General features: G+C 46.5%; 1 pseudogene; it reads right to left on the bottom strand.

Annotated features, from left to right (window-relative positions):
* The window catches only part of LOC119340577, a 71,462-nt pseudogene that overhangs the window by 34,001 nt on the left and 10,967 nt on the right, over positions 1–26,494 (bottom strand).

The raw sequence follows: 26,494 nt of genomic DNA on the forward strand, positions 1-26,494 counted from the left end.
CTCTATACTGCTTGCATTAGAGTAGTGTAGCATGTTACTGCTTTCCGTTAATCCTATTCTGATGCATAGCCTGACATTGTTGCTACATCTGTTGATACCTTACCTACAATCCTAAATACTTAGTATAGGATGCTAGTTTATCATCATTGGCCCTACATTCTTGTCAGTCTGCCTTGCTATACTATTGGGCCGTGATCACTCGGGAGGTGATCACGGGTATATACTATACATACATACATACTATACAGATGGTGACTAAAGTCGGGTCAGCTCGATGAGTACCCGCCAGTGATTCTGATGAGGGGGCTGAAAGGACAAGTGGCTCCATCCCGGTAGAGGTGGGCCTGGGTTCCCGACGGCCCCCGACTGTTACTTTGTGGCGGAGCGACAGGGCAGGTTGAGACCACCTAGGAGACAGGTGGGCCTGGCCTTGTTCGGCGGTCGCGGATACATAACACGCTTAATGAGATCTTGGTATTTGATCTGAGTCTGGATACTGGCCTATACGCACTAACCAACTACGTGGGAAAGTTATGGGCACTCGACGTCGTGGTATCAGCCGAAGCCTTCTTGACGTCAGTGACTGAGCGGCGCGCGCCGGGTTGGACTGCGTTAACGCAACTTCCTTTGTAATGGAGGTTGCTAGGTCTGCTCACCGGCCGCCCTCACAACGCGCAGGTGTGCAATGGGCGATGGGCCCAGACCCCTGTGTGCATAGGATTTAGACCGGCGTGCTGACCTCTTTGTTGTGCCTAGGTGGGGCTGCGACGTGTTGATCTTCCGAGGCCGGGCATGACCCAGGAAAGTGTGTCCAGCCAAATGGGATCGAGCGTGTTGGGTTATGTGGTGCTGTCAGGACCCTGACTCGATGTCACATCGATCTAGCCGGTAACACCTCATATCACTTTGCGGCCTCACGCACGGTATCCCCACGGGTGTCGCCTTACCTTTGCCCGGGACCGTTTGCGCCTTTTGGCTCACGTATATGATAGTGTCGCTAGCATCCATATGATAAGGAGCCCGGGCTGACATGACTAGTCGTAAACCCAAAGTGGCACAGACTTACAGGGACAGGCATCCATGACCCAGCTTCGAACGTGTCGGTCATCAGCAAGTGGGTCCGGGCTGTAGCACTGGGCTAGCAGGACTCCGGTAAACCGGGCTGTAGCGGGCTAACAGGACTCCGGTACTCAAAGCGTGACATTTCCCCGAAGGGACAGACACAGGAACGAAGAAGGACACATGCCGGCCAGCCTAAGTGTTCCAGAGCAGTAGCAAGCTACCATGGCTCAACGGTAACACTAGGAGACATTTCCCGGTAAGAGAGGCTACTAAAGATAAACAACTAGATAGTCAGATCCCACACATACCAAGCATTTCAATAACATACACACAATATGCTCGATATGTGCAATACAACATGGCATCACAAAGTGACTCTACGACTCAAGTAGTTTATTCAATAGGCTCCGAGGAGCGAGACATTACAAACATGGGTCTCATGACCCAACAATCAGAGCATACAAGTCAAAGCACAAGCGGAAGCTATCATGTCTGAGTACAGACATCTATAAATGAAAAAGGCTGAGAAGCCTGACTATCTATCAGATCCTGCCGAGGGCACAAGATCGTAGCTGAGGTATCAAGCTAAACGTCGAAGTCCAAGCGGAACTACTAGTGAGACTGAAGTCTCTCTGCAAAAACATAAAATAGGCAAACGTGAGTACAAATGTACCCAGCAAGACTTACATCAGAACTAACTACATATGCATCATTATCAACAAAGGGGTGGTGGGGTTTAACTGCAGCAAGCCAGCTTTGACTCGGTGGCTATCCTAACTACGACTGCAAGCAACTCTTTTGAGGTGGCGCACACGAGTCCACATATTCACCAACCAATACACCACTATGGATCCGCTCCCGTCTCCCTACGAGAACGCCATCCATAGCACTCACGCTTATCTTGCGTATTTTAGAGTATCCACTTTCACTTGTCTATGAACTGATATAAGGGGTCCACGTTTCCATATCCGAGGAATCCGGCTATTCGAATAGATGATGTTAACCCTGCAGGGGTGTACTTCTTCACACACGCTCTCGCCACTTACCGCCCTGTACACGTCATGTACCTCGGCAACCTTCAAGCGGAAGCCGGGCGAGGAAGTCGGCCACGACCTGACTAACCGAACAAGTCTCTAGTCCAGGTTTATCGCCTATTCGGGTTCCATCCGCAAGGAGATCCGGCCGGGGTGTCGCTCACGGCCCCAAACGATGTGTGCAGGGTTCCCAAGCCCACCAACCGGGTGCCACTTGGTACACCGTGCCACTGTGCCTAGTCTGTCCCAAGCCCACCTGTACCGGGTGCCACTTGGTAGACTACTAACACTACCTACAAACACCAGAAACTAGTTGCAACTCCTGGACAGAGATCATGTTGATTAATAAGTCGAGAGGGGTCGAGTTACCGGAACCCAATGTGTGGTAGTAACTGGTCATGGATCACAAACACAGAACTCAGTTCCTGAGGACGGCTGCAATGAGACAACCCACCATGTACTCCTACATGGCCTCTCACCGCTACCTTTACCAAATCGTGTTCACACACTTAGCTCACACACCGTAGGACATGTTCACACACCTCTGATTCATTCCCGATGAATCAGACCTGACACAACTCTAAGCAGTAGCAGGCATGACAAACAAGCAAGAATGAGTAGGCACAACAGGGCTCAAACAACTCCTACTCATGCTAGTGGGTTTCATCTATTTACTGTGGAATGACAGGTCATGCAGAGGATAAAGGGGTTCAGCTACCGCAGCAAGTAACAGTTGAATCGATGTTGTCCTAATGCAGTAAAAGAGAGCAGGAGCGAGAGAGTGGGATTTTATCGGAATGAACAAGGGGGTTTTGCTTGCCTGGCACTTCTGAAGATAACATTGAGTCTTCATCAGTGTCAACGATCACATCATCGGTATCACGTCTATCGAGAGGGGACAAATACCGGCAACACAAAAAGGAACACAATCAATGCAATGCACAATATGATGCATGATCATGACATGGCAAAATGAATGTGTTTTGGGATAATGCAACTAGCAACAGATTAAATGAAGTTGGTTTGAATATAAAATTCAAATTCAAACTCCATATGTGATTAAATAAATGCCCTTTAATTGATTTGTGCTAAACAGCAGCTATAAGTTGTTCTAACATGCATGAAAATGGTACAGATGGATTCCTTGAATTTTTCTGATAATTTTTCATATATAACTTATTTAATTTGGAGTTACGGTTGAATTTCTATGAATTTTAGAAGTTTTAGGCATTTTCTGGAATTTCCTGATTATTTTTAAATCCAGAAAATACTTATTGCGTCAGCCCCACGTCACAGTGATGTCAGCAGGTCAACTGGGCGCCCCAGGTCAAACCTGACGTGTGGGGGCCACACGTCAGTGACACAGGAGCTAATCCCGGTCAAACCCAGCGCTAACTGGGGTTTGACCAGGGGTGGGGCCCACAGTCAGTGGCTTAGGGGGTTGGTTAGTGCGTCATTAGTGGCTAATGACAGCGCCACGTCACTGGCCACCGGAGTTCGGCCGGCGGCGACCCGAAACGCGGCGGAAGTTCACCGGGGTTGCGCTACGGGCGGCGGCTGGATGCGCGAAGGGCACCAGAAGGTAGCCCGTGCCCGTGCGCATCTAGGGGGGGCCAACGGGAGGTGCGGGGGTGGCCGGGGTTTGCCGGAGTGGAGCCCGAGGCGGCGGCCGGAGCTCGGGCCAGCGCGACGCGGTGGCTGCAGCGCGTTAGCCGGAGAGTAGAGGAGCGCGTCGGGACCCTGGGAACCTGGAGAGCACGCGGGAGCTACTGGAGCGAGCGGAAGAGCTCCGGGGCGCGAGGTTCACCGGCCATGGCGATGGCCGGAGCTCGGTGCTTGCGGGGACGGCAGCTACGGCACGAGAACGAGCAGGGGGTCAGAGGGGAAACGGGGTGGAGCTCACAGGGGTTGCGACGGTGGCCTCGGGGAGCTCGGGGAGGCACCGGAGCCGACGAATTTGACGAGGATGGCCGGCGGTCCCGAGGTTGAAGAAGACATCGAGGGCGGTGTTGCGGCGCGTCTGGGGCCTCGTGGCTCGTTGAGGAGGTAGAGGGAGGACCGGCGGAGCTTCCAGGGGCGTCGGTGAGCCGTGGGGTGGCCGGTAGCCACGGTGGCTCTCGTCGGTGACGGCGGCTCCGTTCGGGGAGGGGAACAGAGGAGGAGGGAGAGTGTTCGGGGAAGAGAGAGGGAGCAGCGAGGGAGGAAGAGGGGCGAGGGGACACGAGGCGTGAGGGGGAGGCTCGGGAACGCCTCGGTGGAAGCAGGAGGTGGCCGAGGCGGCATCGGCGCTCGCCACCGAGCTGCTTCGGTGCGAGGGGAGGAAGATGACAAGGGGGAGGAGGTGGGCTGGGCCGGCCAGGTGGGGGAGCTGGGCCGGCTCTGGTGGGCTGCACGGGTAAGGCCAGGTACTTCCTTCTCTCTCTCTCTTATTTCTATTCTGTTTTATATTTTTCTTCTGTTTTTGTTTTATTTAATTCTTTTGCCACTGTTTTGAATTAAAAATAATAATTCAAACAATGCCAAAGCTCCTCTGAATATTTTATATTGCTAGATGGACTTTTCCAAAAGCTTATAAAATATTTCAGGGGTATTTAAATTATATTCTAATTATATGAATATAATTCAAATTCAAATAGATAATGATTTAAATTCAAAGTCCCAAAAATAAATCCTTAAAAATGTTCAATATTTTGGTTGGGACCAGAACCCTTACCAAAAATTATCAAACATTTAAGAAGAGCCTTTTGGAGCAATGAATGAGATTTCTAGGTGTTTTGCCCCTCTTTTATTTACGGTTTTGAGGCTTCCAATATTCCTCAATTCAAGTTTCAAAAATATAGACATGATGCACACATGAAGCTAACCTAGAGCAATGCCAGAAGCTAGGGATGTGACAACTCACCCCCACTAAACAAGAATCTCGTCTCGAGATTCAAGCATAGGGTAGGATGAAGGGGAAACGCAAACTAGTACAATCTTCACGATCCAGGGTGCACTTCAGTTGAACGTTGATTCATTCACCATCATTATCTTGATGTCTTGTTCTGAGAACTCCAGCTAATCATGACAACGAGAGGAAAGGAAAGACCCTAAAAGAATCGTTCTTCTCGAAGGTCAAACAACTCAGGATTAACTCACGGAATGGGACATAGCAACATCTCTCGAGCTGAGAGACGAAGCATACCTCTGGAGGGATGGAGTGAAGCAGATGACAAGGTTTCACTAGGTAGACAACAATGCCACACCTAGGAAGGTGGTAAACGATTGTCAACGTAGCGAGGAGTTAAGTTGACATGACACCATAATGATGCACCTTAGGGAAGGTGACTCGAAGATATATCCCCTTAAGTGGCAAAAAGAATTACCTTTGATTCAGAGATCATTGAAACTCTTTAAACCAGCCTAAGGCAATTCTCGAGCGATCGTTTGGCGGGGTCGGTAGAATGGCATACTCAGACTTGGATGATGTGGATTACCTTGTTGAAGACAACGTAATGGGTGATTTTGCTTATCACCGGAAATGGGAGGGACCCGTGGTAGAATGGCACATTGGCGGTGCAAGCTGGGAACAAAATGCAAATACTGGGAATGATTTTGGTAACTGAGGAAGAACCCAACAATAGAGAGTGAATTCACTGTTTGAAAGGATCATAGCATTGCCGAGGAAACTGAGAGCAAACCCAGTTAGTGCCGATGATAACACGTAGCGCTTGTGCGTGCTCTCAAGAACTTGAGCATTTCCACAATCATCAAGGTTTTATCAACATCCGTGTCAAGGGTGCTGACAACACAACATACTACCATGATGAATAGCGATGGACGATGCAGATGCAAAGGAGGATAACACTTTCTCAAATTTCACCTTAGCGAGGCCAAGGAAATAAAATCTGGATGATCGACCGAGAGACATTTAGCACTCCGCTTCTAATGTTCTTCTTGATGTGCTAGTGTAACCCATTCATAGATATGGTTTGATAACTAGAACATCAAGTAAGGTCGGACTTCGGGAGCAATAGAATCCATAAGGAACAGTTACGGAGGTAAATCCTACGAAATCCTTATGGGGAGGTGGCCAACTTCCTCAACAAGATACTACAATGATAGGTCTTCCGGCTGGGTGTGTTGGCCACGACATCCACTTTACCGGTTGTTGAGGGACCAATATTATAGTTCTTGGGAAATGTTCCAACCATCATATCTGCCTGAGATTCAGATCTGGTTGGTGTCAGGATATTCCAGACTCATCGAGTCTAGGGAGAAAAATGAAAGTTTGCAACACAAATCGACGAGATGACGTTGCGGGATTCATCAGGTATGAACTACGATAGCAAGCTCCAAAACATGAGCTGGTTCTGCTACAAACATGTGAACACGCTGCCTCAGACAAACATGATCACATGGTAGTCTTACAATAAAACACTACCGAGTTCTGGTTAGGAACCATCAGCGAGGATATCGAAGTTCTTTCATAAGTCCGGATTAGCTCTTATGAAGATACTCCTTCTCCTTGAACAAATCAGTCAGTGGCTTGGTGTGCTAGGATATACATATGGAATGAAGATGATCAGTCTAATAGACCGCAGAATTCTTCGCACGTGCATGACCGACTTGGGATGATTCCAAAGGAGCAAAAACAAACTTTCTCGAATTCACGACGGCAGCTTACATCAAAATGCACGTGAATCAAAGGAAGTCACTCCTTTCATCAAACAAGTACTTCATGAGCTAGCATGAAGAAAATGCTTTCAAAAGTTTCCAACACTAACTTAATGTTCAACAACATCATGGAGGAGATAAGGATGTTGTCAATGGACTCAACAACAACTCATCGGAATTTCCATATCACTGGACTTCCACCATCGTGTGAACACGGTGATAGCATTGGTCAGACCCAAAAAATATAATGGTGTATGCTCGAGGGATCAACCACGAGGAAGACAACATTACGAACATTGTTGGTTCTGACTTGATTTGACGATAGCCCACACTCAAATCAAAGGATTGATAAGACGATAGGTCCAGCAACTAATCACAGGGACCAATCGATGAAGATATCATCTTTCTTCAACACACACTACACAAGAATATCCCTTTGGAACGAACTAAGTCAGGCAAGCTTTTATCTTCCAACCCTCCAAGTTGTCGTTTAGCTTAACCAACTAGCTCCGGGATATCCAACACAGATTCTTGGAGAAAGGGTGGTTCACAAGAAACCAACTTGATCACGAGCTCAACATAGCGGTCAGGTGACAACCTGGTAATACTTCCGAGAAGATCTTCAGAAATCACGAACCACCGATATGTTACTAAGCTCGAGAACAATCTTGCTTTTCAGGGCAAGATGATATGATCAAATGAGCGAGGACTTGACAAAATCCTAACTCATCAATCAAAGAGTGCACCAGGAAATAAGGACTAGGTAGCACGATCAATCTTAGAATGGTGATTCAATAACCAACATACTAAGAATAAGATTATTGTCCATTAACTACCAAGCAATGGGGTTGCTAGGAGTATTGAGTTCACACATCATGATTCACTTGTCGGCACTCCGGCTGCAACAACACGGAACCGAGGAATGAAAAAGGATGGCGAGAAGTATCACTATGTCAAGAATTCACAAAAGGTGGTGCAATTCTCATGAAATTCCTGTCATAAAGAAGGTAATACTTCAGGGTAGAGCAGACCAGAAGCTGGATTGGCATTTTGATCTGCGGAGCACAACTACTTTGACCCAATCCTAGATATGGATGAGGTACTGGAGTTTGTTTCTCCAAGTCAGTCAGGACAGAATGGCTTGACGGACCACAAGAGTAATAAGCATTGATAACACGAATGCACAAATACTCTTGACTATCAATTGATAGACGAGGGTCAGAAGACAACTAAAGAGGGACAACTCAAAGGACATACGATTTTCTGAGTTGTGGATGCATGGTTTAGCATGTCGAACGAATCCCACATATTTCTTCCGGATAACCCATGCAGAAAGGTAGAGCTGGCAGAGTCACAATATAGCATCGAGAACCCATCGAGAGCACTCTGATTGTGATCTTTCGATCAGCGAGGAACATCTGCCATAAGCGGTTCATAGTATTTGGAAGAAAGGAATACCACGAACATCGAGGACTAATGCAAGGTTACTAATAACCTAAAGGAACGAGCAAAACTATCAACATGAAGCAAGTAGGGTGAATCTCGGGTTCAAAACCCAGGGATAGAATACCTACTACTAGATGGCATCACGGGATGCTTTCGATAATGACGGCCAGAATCATCACACTGGGAACACAAATCATGGCTAATTACTAGATGATCCCCTAAGACACCTAGGGTCATAATAATAACTCCAACATAAAGGTTGAGGCAGTAGAGTACCTCAGCTCAACAATTTGTGTGATTAACCTGGCCTAACAGACATTGAAACCGGAGAAAAAGGATTTTGCAAATGCATCAGACTCTTTAGAAACCTGGGATGACTCGGACAGCATAACGGCTGTAAATGCTCGGAAAAGATTTGAGACATTCACAAAAATGGTGGCATAACCACTCAGAAGCACAATATCAAGGTTTCGAGATCAACAATAATCATACAGAAGTAGTAGGAACTGAAACGAGGCTTAAGTCCAACAATCTTATAAGTCCACTGATTAGTAACACGTGATCCTGATAGAAAGAAGAGATAGCCTAGTTTCTTAACCCCGTAGGAAAGATAAGATGACTCAGATCAGAAGGGCATGAGGTATAAGGAGTAAAAAGAGCCTTACGTTCCATCCCACAATCAATTCCCTTATATAACTAAAGAATTTCTAGACTCAACTTGGACCAGTTTGGCTTGGTAACCTACAGGCAGTCAAGCTCTGATACCAACGCTGTCAGGACCCCGACTTGATGTCACATCGATCTAGCCGGTAACACCTCATATCACTTTGCGGCCTCACGCACGGTATCCCCACGGGTGTCGCCTTACCTTTGCCCGGGACCGTTTGCGCCTTTTGGCTCACGTATATGATAGTGTCGCTAGCATCCATATGATAAGGAGCCCGGGCTGACATGACTAGTCGTAAACCCAAAGTGGCACAGACTTACAGGGACAGGCATCCATGACCCAGCTTCGAACGTGTCGGTCATCAGCAAGTGGGTCCGGGCTGTAGCACTGGGCTAGCAGGACTCCGGTAAACCAGGCTGTAGCGGGCTAACAGGACTCCGGTACTCAAAGCGTGACATTTCCCCGAAGGGACAGACACAGGAACGAAGAAGGACACATGCCGGCCAGCCTAAGTGTTCCAGAGCAGTAGCAAGCTACCATGGCTCAGCGTAACACTAGGAGACATTTCCCGGTAAGAGAGGCTACTAAAGATAAACAACTAGATAGTCAGATCCCACACATACCAAGCATTTCAATAACATACACACAATATGCTCGATATGTGCAATACAACATGGCATCACAAAATGACTCTACGACTCAAGTAGTTTATTCAATAGGCTCCGAGGAGCGAGACATTACAAACATGGGTCTCATGACCCAACAATCAGAGCATACAAGTCAAAGCACAAGCGGAAGCTATCATGTCTGAGTACAGACATCTATAAATGAAAAAGGCTGAGAAGCCTGACTATCTATCAGATCCTGCCGAGGGTACAAGATCGTAGCTGAGGTATCAAGCTAAACGTCGAAGTCCAAGCGGAACTACTAGTGAGACTGAAGTCTCTCTGCAAAAACATAAAATAGGCAAACGTGAGTACAAATGTACCCAGCAAGACTTACATCAGAACTAACTACATATGCATCATTATCAACAAAGGGGTGGTGGGGTTTAACTGCAGCAAGCCAGCTTTGACTCGGTGGCTATCCTAACTACGACTGCAAGCAACTCTTTTGAGGTGGCGCACACGAGTCCACATATTCACCAACCAATACACCACTATGGATCCGCTCCCGTCTCCCTACGAGAAAGCCATCCATAGCACTCACGCTTATCTTGCGTATTTTAGAGTATCCACTTTCACTTGTCTATGAACTGATATAAGGGGTCCACGTTTCCATATCCGAGGAATCCGGCTATTCGAATAGATGATGTTAACCCTGCAGGGGTGTACTTCTTCACACACGCTCTCGCCACTTACCGCCCTGTACACGTCATGTACCTCGGCAACCTTCAAGCGGAAGCCGGGCGAGGAAGTCGGCCACGACCTGACTAACCGAACAAGTCTCTAGTCCAGGTTTATCGCCTATTCGGGTTCCATCCGCAAGGAGATCCGGCCGGGGTGTCGCTCACGGCCCCAAACGATGTGTGCAGGGTTCCCAAGCCCACCAACCGGGTGCCACTTGGTACACCGTGCCACTGTGCCTAGTCTGTCCCAAGCCCACCTGTACCGGGTGCCACTTGGTAGACTACTAACACTACCTACAAACACCAGAAACTAGTTGCAACTCCTGGACAGAGATCATGTTGATTAATAAGTCGAGAGGGGTCGAGTTACCGGAACCCAATGTGTGGTAGTAACTGGTCATGGATCACAAACACAGAACTCAGTTCCTGAGGACGGCTGCAATGAGACAACCCACCATGTACTCCTACATGGCCTCTCACCGCTACCTTTACCAAATCGTGTTCACACACTTAGCTCACACACCGTAGGACATGTTCACACACCTCTCATTCATTCCCGATGAATCAGACCTGACACAACTCTAAGCAGTAGCAGGCATGACAAACAAGCAAGAATGAGTAGGCACAACAGGGCTCAAACAACTCCTACTCATGCTAGTGGGTTTCATCTATTTACTGTGGAATGACAGGTCATGCAGAGGATAAAGGGGTTCAGCTACCGCAGCAAGTAATAGTTGAATCGATGTTGTCCTAATGCAGTAAAAGAGAGCAGGAGCGAGAGAGTGGGATTTTATCGGAATGAACAAGGGGGTTTTGCTTGCCTGGCACTTCTGAAGATAACATTGAGTCTTCATCAGTGTCAACGATCACATCATCGGTATCACGTCTATCGAGAGGGGACAAATACCGGCAACACAGAAAGGAACACAATCAATGCAATGCACAATATGATGCATGACCATGACATGGCAAAATGAATGTGTTTTGGGCTAATGCAACTAGCAACAGATTAAATGAAGTTGGTTTGAATATAAAATTCAAATTCAAACTCCATATGTGATTAAATAAATGCCCTTTAACTGATTTGTGCTAAACAGCAGCTATAAGTTGTTCTAACATGCATGAAAATGGTACAGATGGATTCCTTGAATTTTTCTGATAATTTTTCATATATAACTTATTTAATTTGGAGTTACGGTTGAATTTCTATGAATTTTAGAAGTTTTAGGCATTTTCTGGAATTTCCTGATTATTTTTAAATCCAGAAAATACTTATTGCGTCAGCCCCACGTCACAGTGACGTCAGCAGGTCAACTGGGCGCCCCAGGTCAAACCTGACGTGTGGGGGCCACACGTCAGTGACACAGGAGCTAATCCCGGTCAAACCCAGCGCTAACTGGGGTTTGACCAGGGGTGGGGCCCACAGTCAGTGGCTTAGGGGGTTGGTTAGTGCGTCATTAGTGGCTAATGACAGCGCCACGTCACTGGCCATCGGAGTTCGGCCGGCGGCGACCCAAAACGCGGCGGAAGTTCACCGGGGTTGCGCTACGGGCGGCGGCTGGACGCGCGAAGGGCACCAGAAGGTAGCCCGTGCCCGTGCGCATCTAGGGGGGCCAACGGGAGGTGCGGGGGTGGCCGGGGTTCGCCGGAGTGGAGCCCGAGGCGGCGGCCGGAGCTCGGGCCAGCGCGACGCGGTGGCTGCAGCGCGTTAGCCGGAGAGTAGAGGAGCGCGTCGGGACCCTGGGAACCTGGAGAGCACGCGGGAGCTACTGGAGCGAGCGGAAGAGCTCCGGGGCGCGAGGTTCGCCGGCCATGGCGATGGCCGGAGCTCGGTGCTTGCGGGGACGGCAGCTACGGCACGAGAACGAGCAGGGGGTCAGAGGGGAAACGGGGTGGAGCTCACAGGGGTTGCGACGGTGGCCTCGGGGAGCTCGGGGAGGCACCGGAGCCGACGAATTTGACGAGGATGGCCGGCGGTCCCGAGGTTGAAGAAGACATCGAGGGCGGTGTTGCGGCGCGTCTGGGGCCTCGTGGCTCGTTGAGGAGGTAGAGGGAGGACCGGCGGAGCTTCCTGGGGCGTCGGTGAGCCGTGGGGTGGCCGGTAGCCACGGTGGCTCTCGTCGGTGACGGCGGCTCCGTTCGGGGAGGGGAACAGAGGAGGGGGGAGAGTGTTCGGGGAAGAGAGAGGGAGCAGCGAGGGAGGAAGAGGGGCGAGGGGACATGAGGCGTGAGGGGGAGGCTCGGGAACGCCTCGGTGGAAGCAGGAGGTGGCCGAGGCGGCATCGGCGCTCGCCACCGAGCTGCTTCAGTGCGAGGGGAGGAAGATGACAAGGGGGAGGAGGTGGGCTGGGCCGGCCAGGTGGGGGAGCTGGGCCGGCTCTGGTGGGCTGCACGGGTAAGGCCAGGTACTTCCTTCTCTCTCTCTCTTATTTCTATTATGTTTTATATTTTTCTTCTGTTTTTGTTTTATTTAATTCTTTTGCCACTGTTTTGAATTAAAAATAATAATTCAAACAATGCCAAAGCTCCTCTGAATATTTTATATTGCTAGATGGACTTTTCCAAAAGCTTATAAAATATTTCATGGGTATTTAAATTATATTCTAATTATATGAATATAATTCAAATTCAAATAGCTAATGATTTAAATTCAAAGTCCCAAAAATAAATCCTTAAAAATGTTCAATATTTTGGTTGGGACCAGAACCCTTACCAAAAATTATCAAACATTTAAGAAGAGCCTTTTGGAGCAATGAATGAGATTTCTAGGGTTTTTGCCCCTCTTTTATTTAGGGTTTTGAGGCTTCCAATATTCCTCAATTCAAGTTTCAAAAATATAGACATGATGCACACATGAAGCTAACCTAGAGCAATGCCAGAAGCTAGGGATGTGACAGGTGCACCCCTGCAGGGAAGTTAATCTATTCGAATAGCCATGATCTTCGGTAACAGGACGACTTGGAGTTGTACCTTGACCTTATGACAACTAGAACCGGATACTTAATAAAACACACCCTTCCAAGTGCCAGATACAACCCGGTGATCACTTTTCCACAGGGCGACGAGGGGAGGATCTCCGGGTAGGATTATGCTATGAGATGCTACTTGGAGATGCTACTTGGAGATGCTACTTGGAGGACTTCAGTCTACTCTCTTCTACATGCTGCAAGACGGAGGCTGCCCGAAGCGTAGTCTTCGACAGGATTAGCTATCCCCCTCTTATTCTGGCATTCTGCAGTTCAGTCCACTGATATGGCCTTTACACATATATCCATGCATATGTAGTGTAGCTCCTTGCTTGCGAGTACTTTGGATGAGTACTCATAGTTGCTTTTCTCCCTCTTTTCCCCCTTTCCCTTCTACCTGGTTGTCGCAACCAGATGCTGGAGCCCTGGAGCCAGACGCCACCATCGACGACGATTCCTGCTACAATAGAGGTGCCTTCTACTACGTGCAGGCCGCTGATGACGACCGGGAGTAGTTTAGGAGGATCCCAGGTAGGAGGCCTGCACCTCTTTCGATCTGTATCCCAGTTTGTGCTAGCCTTCTTAAGGCAAACTTGTTTAACTTATGTCTGTACTCAGATATTGTTGCTTCCGCTGACTCGTCTATGATCGAGCACTTGTATTCGAGCCCTCGAGGCCCCTGGCTTGTATTATGATGCTTGTATGACTTATTTATGTTTTAGAGTTGTGTTGTGATATCTTCCCGTGAGTCCCTGATCTTGATCGTACACGTTTGCGTGCATGATTAGTGTACGATTGAATCGGGGGCGTCACAAGTTGGTATCACAGCCGACTTCCTGTAGGAATCCCCCTTCCACACTCTTTGGCCGAAGTCGAGTCTAGACTTTACAAAACTTTTACTAACATGGCTGTGTGGCTTACGGCCCCACGTTGCCATTGGGTGGTATTAGGATCTTTTATTCCTCGACCTATACTCTGGGACTCTGACATCTCTTCTATTCGGCTTAAATGATTTTCTAAAATCTAACTTTAGGTTCTCGAAAACACTTTCTCCCGGAGAGCCCCTTCAGTCCAGATGATCGCCGGCTGCACCTGAAGATTTCGAAGTTACTCTCTGATACTCTTTTGAGACCTTGTGCCCGTTGCTTTTGCAATTCCCTACCACCGAAATATCCTTATGGATAACTACCTACAATTGTCGTTCATACCTCCATCCTCAGTTGCTCTTGTTATTACAAGATGCCCTAAATTGCTCTCCGTTGTTCCGAAAATCCTTTAAGCTTACTGCCTTGCAGTTCTTTACCACATGAATATCTGTATTGAAAATTCCTCGCACTTATTGAGTATCTGTTCATCCCCAGTTGTTCGTATGCTTCATAAGATACTCTGAAATACTATTCGACCTTCTGAGCATCCTCTTCAAACTATTGCTCTGCAAATACTTGTATGCTTACATTATGGATGCTCCCATATCACTAGCAATGTTCACTAGTATCTTTTGACACCGTCATTTTGATCCTATTGATTCAACATGTTTGAGAATGCACACAATCATCTATCAACCCTTCTAAATTATCTTTCCGGCTCAGATGTCATTTTGAACATGAGCTGGTTCTCGACCAAACTATTTGTCGTCAATTGCGCCTCTGGTCTATCCAAATTATCCATCCTTGATTAGAGCATCTGCTTCTAATCCTTTGTTTTGGAAATCATAATTCCTTTGTTATCTAAGCATCGAATTATTTTGATGTTCTATAATATGACGCTCGTGCATTCTTTCTGGAGTACCGATACTCACATTAGCTCCATTGTGGATCGCCCGATCCATTGTTGGATTTCATCCGACATCGTCCTTCATATTCAATAACCTTGTGAGCTTTTCCAGAGGTATATAATGCCTTTGGTAAATTGTATCCTCTGCTTTGTCAACCATGCTCTACTTTCGAGCTGGTGATAATTACTCCTGATGTTTGTGGTATATGTTCCTAAGATGCCCCTATGGGTTGAACCTATGCCTTCCCTAACCGTATGCACCCGAGAGTTTTCACGAGTCATACTCTTCTGGTGTTTTGCCAGATAATATTTCAACACTACAACTTCATCGAAAGCGAGAAGTGAATGAAAGGGTATGCATTGGAGAAGTGGGAGTCGACCTTGAACTCTGCGTTCATGCCCATGGACCCGATGTGGAACTTATCATGGAAGCTTCTTGCCAAATATTTACTCATTCGAGTAATTCTTTCGGTGTTATTAAATTGCACCCCTTGTAGTTATGGTTTCGACCATTTGTTCTTCTTTGTTCCCATTTCTCGGGCAAGTTTAAACATTTGTCTTCTGCGGATCAATACCCCAGTCCAACCTCTACTTTGATCCGTCTTCGAGTATTACCCCCCTGGTATCTCGAGATTATCTTGGAACTGCATAACTTCTTATGAGTTCTTCATCAAGTACTACATTCTCACTGATTACAGTTTTCATGGGCTCTCAGTTATTAAACACTCAATGGCACCGATAACTGAATCGAGTCTGCACTACGGTTCAACAACTTTTGATAATCTTCTTTAAGTACGAGTTTCTACCCAACCACGCCATTCCTAGCCTGATCGGCCATATCATTATCGTGCAACTTTTTAACTGTGCTACCTGGTCCTTCTTCCTGCAGCAAAGTTTTCGACGATGAGCTAAGCTTACGTCGACTTTTCTCATCATATCATTTCGCCTTGAACAGCAAGCTTGATTTTGAGTTGCGTCATACTCGTGGTTCCAATAACCTTTCGCGTCATCATTCCTTTGACTTGATGTCATCGCCAATTGATTACATCTTCATGAATTCTCTCGACAAATGTGTCGTGCTCATCATCAGCATTCTGAACTCTTCCTGGATATCAATGGAATTCATGATGAGAAAGACAATCCTTGCCCTCGATGATTAGTGTTATCATCGACCACTCTACTACCTTTCCTCCAACACAAACTTGTTCTTGTTTTGTGTTATACCTTGAGTTCCTTGCTATCCAGCAATTGTTCTTCTTTACCTTGGAGTATTACCATCTTTTATGTCAAGAATGTGGTGAGAATTACTCCACCTCTTAAGAATTCTTGGTATAGTGATACTTCTCACCATTACCATTCTTTCTTGGTCCCCGTGTTGATTCGATCGGTGATGTTTGGGTTCTGCCCTTCTAGCAACCATATTGCTTTGAAGATTATGGTCGACATTTCATTCTTAGACCATTGGATATCGGATCACCATTCTAAACATTGATCATGTACCTATGCCCATATTTCAGGTGCACCTTTCAACCAATGTTTACTCATGGATGTTCTCCTCGAGCATACATCATTATATCATTTGATCTGACAAGTGTTATCTCCTTGCTCAGATAATTATGGAAATCCATCTTTCGGGAATCTCAATGAATTGTCGCTGAGTCCCTCAGCCACCTCCTAACCCTCTCCTTGATTTAATGATGAACTCTTGTTTCGGAACTTGCTTCCTTGGTTCATTTCCCGAGAATCTTACAATGACATACCATCAATTTTTGTCGCACCCTCTCTTCTCAGGCATCATGAGTCAGAGGTATCCTAACACCGACCAGATCTGAATCTCGGTCAGATATGGTGGTTGGGACAACTCTCCATGAGCTATGATGTTGGTCCTTTGATGACCCGGTAATATGATGTCATGCCTAACACCCCTGGCTGGAGGACCTATCATTATAATTTCTTCTGCAAGGATAACCATTCTTCCTGGAGGAAATTGTAAGACTTATTTTATAAGTTGTTCCTGATGGATCTTTTGTGTATCCAAAGTCCGACCTTTGCTTGAAGACCCTGCCAATGCTATCTCGAAGCATGTCTGTGGTACTCCGATTTTCAATAACAACATTTGAAGCACAATGCAAAACTCTCTTTATCAATTATCCAAACACCATTGTATGGGTAATGTCATTAAATTTCTTCCCCCCTTTCCTAAAGGGTTTTCTATGTTATATCTTGTCATGGATATCATGCTCTGGTTGTCCTTGGGAAGGATATACCCTTGAAATATGTGTTTAAACACATTTTCCTTTCCATCGTTCTGTTTAATCTGATAATCATATTTTCCTTTCCATTGGTCGGTTTAACGTTGCTTGTGATCTATATGAGCTAAGCCGTAATATTCTCTTGCTTATGTAAACACCCCCAGTGTACAATTCTGTCAGCAAGACACTGTTGCATTTGTCGATAACATTCCGGTAGCCACCGATGGACGAGAACTTTGCCTATTGGTCCGCCTCATTTCAACGAGCAGGAAAATGGTTCTCTTCGTCCATCGCCCTTGGTACCGACGTTGTTGCTGACATATAACTGACAAGCTATCCTCTAACATGCCTTGCTATCATGACCGTGCAAGATGTCACCGCCCTTCCTACTTTAACCCACATGGTGGACACATAACCCACAGGTCCACTAGATCAAAACCTGACTCTCCTGTACATCTCTGTTCTCCAAAATTGTTCCTCGCACTTGGCTTCGTATGTAGATCACGAGCGACCTTCCTTGAGATCATGGTACCTTCTTACCATGCTCTCGATATTTTCTTACGTTCCTACTCGAGAGTTACTTTCTGCCACCTTCCCTAGGTTATCTACTAGATAGCCAACCTTGTAGAGGTCCATTCCTCCGGAGTTACTCCTTGTCCCTTGTACGATCGATGAAGACTTTAGAGAAAGGATGACGACTCCATCATGATGACCTGGAGCAAAGAAATGAAGACTTCAGCATGATGGATCGGCCTCTTCGAGAAGAGCAACCAAGACCGAGAAGACCCGTTAGAATTTCGTAACCAGCATTTTCCCCTTAGTCTCCCTCTTAAATCTCGGGATGAGATTTATTGTAGTGGAGGAGAATTGTGACACCCGGGTAATCAAGATACAGTAACCCTCTGGTAATGATGCCACGCAACCTCGATTATTGTTGATAATCTCGCGTTAGTTCAGAACCGATCCAAATTCAAATCTGAATTAAAGTTAAAACAATTAAAATTTTCAAAAGTCAAAACTAAATTGTTCCTAACGTGTCAAATAACCCGTAATAAATGTTGGTGAAGAAATTATCTTCTAATAAAATACTTAAATGCACTAAATAAACTAAAAGAGCGATAAAACAATTATCTGAAATGCTTTTAAAATAATAAGCACATGCAGAACACTTTATTTAAAGTGCCAGAATATTTGGGGCTGTGACCTATTTAATAACACCAAATTAGTTGTCGCTTTTAAATTTTATAAAACTAAAATAAAAGAAAACTAAAAAGAAATAGAATAAAAAAGAAGAAGAAAGGAAAACAGAACAAGAAAGAAAGAAAGAACCCCCCCCCCACTGGGCCACAACCCAGCTGGCCTGTGGGCCAACCAGGCCGGCCCAGCCGGCGCCTATAGCCCCCCTGGGGCGACCGAACCCTAGCGACCCCATCCCCACTTTGCCCCGATCCCCACCCCGTTCCCTCATCCTCCTACCCCGCCGCCACCACACAACACACACACGGGAGAGGAGCTCCCTCCTGTCCGATGTCGCGCCGGCGACTCTGACCGCCTCACTGCCCTTCCCCGTCGCCCGGTCATCTCTCCTCCCTCCGTCCTCCCTAGCAACTTGCCGCGCCCCTCTTCCTCCTTGTTTGGTAGAGCACAGCCACCACCTCGCCGTGGCCATGGCCAGCGGCCTTCCCGAGCTGCTCGTGCAGCCCTACGGCTTCCTCGACGTCATCTACGACCTTCTCATGCCCGAGACCGACTGGAGCGGCCCCAAGTCAGCGACATCGACCGGATCCCCGTTGCATCCACTGGAGCTCCTCCTCGACCCCTGCCGTCACCGACACCGTCGACGCACGCCGCCAAGCCACTGGACCTCGTCACCACATCGCCATCGTCTCCGACTTCCTCCTCGACCCCGGCTGCCCCGTGCCCTGCAACCCCTCGTGAGGCCCCCTCCTTCTCCTCTACCCCGCTCTCGCCGCATGCCCCGTGCCGCGTCCAGCGTCGTCCTTGTCCCGCGCGCCTCGCTCTGCTCCAGCCTGTGGTCGTCTTCGTCAGCCAGCGCTTGTGCGCGCGCGTCCCCGTTAGGCCTTGCCCCGCCTTTGCTCCGCCTGCCGCTGTGGCCTCACCGCGCTGCCCACTGGTGTCCGCTGCCTCCCCTGGCCGGCGACCGTGCTGTTGGCCTTGCCTGGGGCGTGCCTGACCAGGATCGGGCGCCCACGCCCATGCGCCCGCACCCGTAACCGCGCCCGAACCGCTAAGGCCTCTAGGCCTACGACGAAAGGGCCCCACCCCAAAATGTTTGTAAAAAAATGAAATTAATTAAATATTTAGTTAATTAATAACTTAATTAAGTTAATTAATCTAGTTTAATTAAACTTAATTAACCTAATCATTTATCTAACTAATTAAACCTGATTAGTGGTCTCAGCCTATGACATGCAGGACCCACACGTCGATTTGACCAAGTCAACTGACTGTTGACTGCTGACATCACCCTGATGTCATGCTGATGTCATTATGGCATTTCCTAATTAAATTAATTCTATTAATTCTAAAAATGAATTAAAACTTTAAAAATTAATATTAAATAATCTGTAACTCGGATGGAAAAACTTTGTACATGAAAGTTGCTCAGAACGACGAGACGAATCCGAATACGTGGTCCGTTCGTCCGCCACACATCCCTAGCATAGAGAACACGCAAATTTCCCCCTCCAGTTCATCTGTCCGAAAACACGAAACACCGGGAATACTTTCCCGGATGTTTCCCCCCTTCGCCAGTATCACCTACTACCGCGTTAGGGCACACCTAGCACCGCGTATTGCCATGTTACGCTTTCTGATGCTTTGATTGCTCTATTATTTATCGTGTTCTCCCTCCGTTACTTCTTTCCGGTAGACCTCGAGACTGCCGGCGACCCCCAGTTCGACTACGGAGTTGACGACCTCTCTCTTGTCAGAGCAACCAGGCAAGCCCTCCCCCCCCCTTCATCACCAGATATCGCCTATTCTCCTCTATACTGCTTGCATTAGAGTAGTGTAGCATGTTACTGCTTTCCGTTAATCCTATTCTGATGCATAGCCTGACATTGTTGCTACATCTGTTTATACCTTACCTGCAATCCTAAATACTTAGTATAGGATGCTAGTTTATCATCATTGGCTCTACATTCTTGTCAGTCTGCCTTGATATACTATTGGGCCGTGATCACCCGCGAGGTGATCACGGGTATATACTATATATACATACATACTATACAGATGGTAACTAAAGTCGGGTCAGCTCGATGAGTACCCGCAAGTGATTCTGATGAGGGGGCTGAAAGGACAGGTGGCTCCATCCCGGTAGAGGTGGGCCTGGGTTCCCAACGGCCCCCGACTGTTACTTTGTGACGGAGCGACAGGGCAGGTTGTGACCACCTAGGAGACAGGTGGGCCTGGCCTTCTTCGGCGTTCGCGGATACTTAACACGCTTAACGAGATCTTGGTATTTGATCTGAGTCTGGCTACTGGCCTATACGCACTAACTAACTACGTGGGAAAGTTATGGGCTCTCGACATCGTGGTATCAGCCAAAGCCTTCTTGACGTCAGCGACTGAGCGGCGCGCGCCGGGTTGGACTGCGTTAACGCAACTTCCTTTGTAATGGAGGTTGCTAGGTCTGCTCACCGGCCGCCCTCGCAACATGCAGGTGTGCAATGGGCGATGGGCCCAGACCCCTGCGCGCATAGGATTTAGACTGGCGTGCTGACCTCTCTGTTTTGCCTAGGTGGGGCTGCGACATGTTAATCTTCCGAGGCCGGGCATGACCCAGGAAAGTGTGTCCGGCCAAATGGGATCGAGCGTGTTGGGTTATGTGGTGCACCCCTGCAGGGAAGTTAATCTATTCGAATAGCCGTGATCTTCGGTAACAGGACGACTTGGAGTTGTACCTTGACCTTATGACAACTAGAACCGGATACTTAATAAAACACACCCTTCCAAGTGCCAGATACAACCCGGTGATCACTTTTCTGTAGGGCGACGAGTGGAGGATCGCTGGGTAGGATTATGCTATGCGATGCTACTTGGAGATGCTACTTGGAGGACTTCGGTCTACTCTCTTCTACATGCTGCAAGACGGAGGCTGCCCGAAGCGTAGTCTTCGACAGGATTAGCTATCCCCCTCTTATTCTGGTATTCTGCAGTTCAGTCCACTGATATGGCCTTTACACATATATCCATGCATATGTAGTGTAGCTCCTTGCTTGCGAGTACTTTGGATGAGTACTCACGGTTGCTTTTCTCCCTCTTTTCCCCCTTTCCCTTCTACCTGGTTGTCGCAACCAGATGCTGGAGCCCTGGAGCCAGACGCCACCATCGATGATGATTCCTGCTACAATGGAGGTGCCTTCTACTACATGCAGGCCGCTAATGATGACCGGGAGTAGTTTAGGAGGATCCCAGGCAGGAGGCATGTGCCTCTTTCGATCTGTATCCCAGTTTGTGCTAGCCTTCTTAAGGAAAACTTGTTTAACTTATGTCTGTACTCAGATATTGTTGCTTCCGCTGACTCGTCTATGATCGAGCACTTGTATTCGAGCCCTCGAGGCCCCTGGCTTGTATTATGATGCTTGTATGACTTATTTATGTTTTAGAGTTGTGTTGTGATATCTTCCCGTGAGTCCCTAATCTTGATCGTACAAGTTTGCGTGCATGATTAGTGTACGATTGAATCAGGGGCGTCACAATGCAAGTCGTGATTCCTATTACAAGATTATGATCAATATCATACATCACATATCATTCATCACATTCTTTTGGCCATATCACATCACATAGCATACCCTGCAAAAACAAGTTAGACGTCCTCTAATTGTTGTTTGCATGTTTTACGTGGCTGCTATGGGTTTCTAGCAAGAACGTTTCTTACCTACGCAAAACCACAACGTGATATGTCAATTGCTATTTACCCTTCATAAGGACCCTTTTCATCAAATCCGGTCCGACTAAAGTGGGAAAGACTGGCACCCGCTAGCCACCTTATGCAACAAGTGCATGTCAGTTGGTGGAACCTATCTCACGTAAGTGTACGTGTAAGATCGGTCCGGGCCGCTTCATCCCACAATACCGTCGAAACAAGATTGGACTAGTAACGGTAAGCATATTGAACAAAATCAACGCTCACAACAACTTGTGTTCTACTCGTGCATAGAAACTACGCATAGACCTAGCTCATGATGCCACTGTTGGGGAACGTAGCAGAAATTCAAAATTTTCTACGCATCACCAAGATCAATCTATGGAGTAATCTAGCAACGAGGGAAAGGGGAGTGCATCTACATACCCTTGTAGATCGCTAAGCGGAAGCGTTCAAGTGAACGGGGTTGATGAAATCGTACTCGTCGTGATCCAAATCACCGATGATCCTAGTGCCGAACGGACGGCACCTCCGCGTTCAACACACATGCAACCCGGTGACATCTCCCATGCCTTGATCCAGCAAGGAGAGAGGGAGAGGTTGGGGAAGACTCCATCCAGCAGCAGCACGACAGCGTGGTGGTGGCGGAGGAGCGTGGCAATCCTGCAGGGCTTCGTCAAGCACCGCGGGAGAGGAGGAGGACTTGGGAGAGGGGGAGGGCTGCGCCAGAACTTGGGTGCAGCTGCCCTCCCACCCCCCACATATATATAGGGGCAAGGGAGAGGGGGTCCGGCCCCCTCAGATCCAATCTGAGGAGGGGGCGGCGGCCAGGGGGGTTGCCTTGCCCCCCAAGGCAAGGGGGGCGCCCCCTTTTAGGGTTCCCTCAAACCCTAGGCGCCTTGGGCCCTGGTGGGGGGGGGGCACCAGCCCACCTGGGGCTGGTCCCCTCCCACACTTGGCCCATGCAGCCCTCTGGGGCCAGTGGCCCCACCTGGTGGACCCCCGGGATCCTCCCGATGGTCCCGGTACGTTACCGTTAGCACCCGAAACTTTTCCGATGACCAAAACAGGACTTCCCACATATAAATCTTTACCTCCGGACCATTCCGGAACTCCTCGTGACGTCCTGGATCTCATCCGGGACTCCGAAAAACATTCGTTAACCATGTACATCTATTCCCTATAACCCTAGCGTCATCGAACCTTAAGTGTGTAGACCATACGGGTTCGGGAGACACGTAGACATGACTGAGACAACTCTCCGGCCAATAACCAACAGCGGGATCTGGATACCCATGTTGGCTCCCACATGTTCCACGATGATCTCATCGGATGAACCACGATGTCGAGGATTCAATCAATCCCGTATTCAATTCCCTTTGTCTAGCGGTATAGTACTTGCCCGAGATTCGATCGTCGGTATCCTGATACCTTGTTCAATCTTGTTACCTGCAAGTCTCTTTACTTGTTCCGTAACACATCATCCCGTGATCAACCCCTTGGTCACATTGTGCACATTATGATGATGTCCTAACGAGTGGGCCCAGAGATACCTCTCCGTCACACGGAGTGACAAATCCCAGTCTCAATTTGTGCCAACCCAACAGACACTTTCGGAGATACCTGTAGTGTACCTTTATAGCCACCCAGTTACATTGTGACGTTTGGTACACCCAAAGCATTCCTACGGTATCCGGGAGTTGCACAATCTCATGGTCTAAGGAAATGATACTTGACATTAAAAAAGCTTTAGCATATGAACTACACGATCTTTGTGCTAGGCTTAGGATTGGGTCTTGTCCATCACATCATTCTCCTAATGATGTGATCCTGTTATCAACGACATCCAATGTCCATGGTCAGGAAACCGTGAATATCTATTGATCAACGAGCTAGTCAACTAGAGGCTTACTAGGGACATGGTGTTGTCTATGTATCCACACATGTATCTGAGTTTCCTATCAATACAATTATAGCATGGATAATAAACGATTATCATGAACAAGGAAATATAATAATAATAACTAATTTATTATTTCCTCTAGGTCATATTTCCAACAAATACCGCATGGCGGGGTAAAGTTGGCATAATATTTATGTCAGAATAATCCCGTATGGTTGGAGAAAATTTGGCAAAGGAATTATCCTGTATGACAGGAAAAAGATGTGATGACTCATATGTTTTTAATGAATCCCAATTTGGGAGAAAAGTATGGAGTACCCCTTATGCTATCCTAGTATCGACCGTGCACTTTTAAGTGTCATAGTCATTAAGCAATCAATGAGTCTAAAGATAATAAAAGTTACACGAACCAAAAGATAAGAATGATATGCATGTTTGACTTGCAAATGTAATATTGATAAAGAACTCGGTTGAGTTTTTATTTTGAAATAGAATGAGGAAAGTACTCCCATACGAGTTAACAAATAACTTCATTCCGCACGAAGTACATAATAAAAGTTTCCTCAATTCACAAGAGTTCTAAATGGTTTTCGAAATTGTGGCAGAAAAGTTCTTGCCACATTTCGAGGGGGAGAAAGTATTGTGAATGATGAAACTCCCCTACAAAATGTGCACATGATTCATCTAAATTGATCTATATATGATGAATGTGATCATCGGGGGAGTACGATGGTCACAATAATGATACACAATAACGATACCTCTAAAGTAAAGAGATAGCTATATTCTTTGAATCTTACAGTTTCCGATTGGAAGATAGCATAGTCAACCAGTATTCATACTGAACGAGATTCAAAAGTAAAAGATGGTGCTTATGAGGAAAGTTTTGGCATAGCAAACCCAAAATAAGAAATCTAGGGGAGCTATTTTGTTGGCTACCTAGATAAAGTAAAAGATTATAGAGTATACCATAAGGCTTGTATAGATTGTATCTGGGGGAGCATGTTGTATGACCTATACGACATCTGTTGTTAGCTCTATAAAAGGATGAACGAGTAAATATGGATCTTATGATATAGGACCCTGTAAAATCTATTGCCTCTTGGCAATGAAAGACTATAGAATTAATTGCCGCTTGGCAATAACAGAGCAACAACATCCCCATATGAAAGAAGTACTAGTACCTGAATGAGAAAATCAGATATGTCTGATCACTATAAAGTCTATGTTAGAGAAATTAAAATTAGAGGTTGATTCCAACTCATTTAAAGCTCAATCGAGCTTTTGAGAATTGTCTGCTTATCTAAATGATAAGAGACTATGAGGAGATGAAATGAAATTGGTGAATCCCTACGATGTTTGGAACTCATGAGTAATTTCCAATGGAGCCAAAACAGTAGGTTGTAAAGAGTCTACAAGGACAATGTGACTCCAAAGGAAATACGTAAAGGTGTAAAACGCGACGTAAATCAAAAGGTTTTTGCATGTTTTACACTGAATAGATTACAATGAGTTTTGGTAGCACATCATGATCTGAGTTACATCAGATGAACGATATTATGATTTGAGTTACATCAGATGAAATTAAAGAACACAGGGGATACTGCTTGAATAAGTCTTTTATGGACTAAAGAAATCAAATGTTGTTTTGGGTTAAAGAAAATGAGAGGACAATTGTGTTTGTATAAAGTTATACAATGGAAATTTGATTTACTAAATCATGTACATGCGGATAACATTCTACTTGTTAATAGTGATGTTAATTTGACTGCAGGAGGAAAATAAGTTCTTGCCCTCAAAGTTCAAAAGAATGTTCTTGGTAGAATGTCTCTCGTTATAAGGATCGAGATTCACCGTGAAAAGAATAAAAGGGGTATTAGGACTGTCGCACGGGCATGCTAAGGAAAGTTTCTAAAGTATGCATGCGAGAAAACCTATGCCTATTCTTATAGTAAAGGGTAATGATTTTGGAAACTTTAGTGTTCCAAAAGTCAATACGAAATAGACCAAATGAATATGGTACCATATGCTTCAGCTGTTGGAAGCTTAATGAATGCAAAAGTATAACATTACCGTGACATAGTTCATGTAACCGGGTTGTTTTGGTAATGTCCAGTCCAGATATAAATCACTGGAATGGAGTCAAAAATATTGGCCTCATGCTAAAAGGAGCAAGTGCTCTCAAAAGGTTGTGAATACAGAAATAGAACTTGTGAAATATACAGCGAAATCCACAATTGTCGTTGACTTTCACACTTGGAGTTTTTGTGTGGAAAAACTCTAAAGAATGAATCAATTATCATTAATATGATGTAAAGATAATGTACAACATGATATGAGGCTGAGGGACAGGCAAAAAGGTTAAACAAACATGTACCCAGAGTTGATAATGGTTGACAACAACAATAACCATTAAGTGAATCGCTCCTATGACAACGAATCAAGTGTGGTGCCAAACACATTGACACAAAGTTATACGTTGTTAAGGAGAAA

The sequence above is a fragment of the Triticum dicoccoides genome, chromosome 7B (assembly GCF_002162155.2).
Source record: "Triticum dicoccoides isolate Atlit2015 ecotype Zavitan chromosome 7B, WEW_v2.0, whole genome shotgun sequence".
Classification (NCBI taxonomy): domain Eukaryota; kingdom Viridiplantae; phylum Streptophyta; class Magnoliopsida; order Poales; family Poaceae; genus Triticum; species Triticum dicoccoides.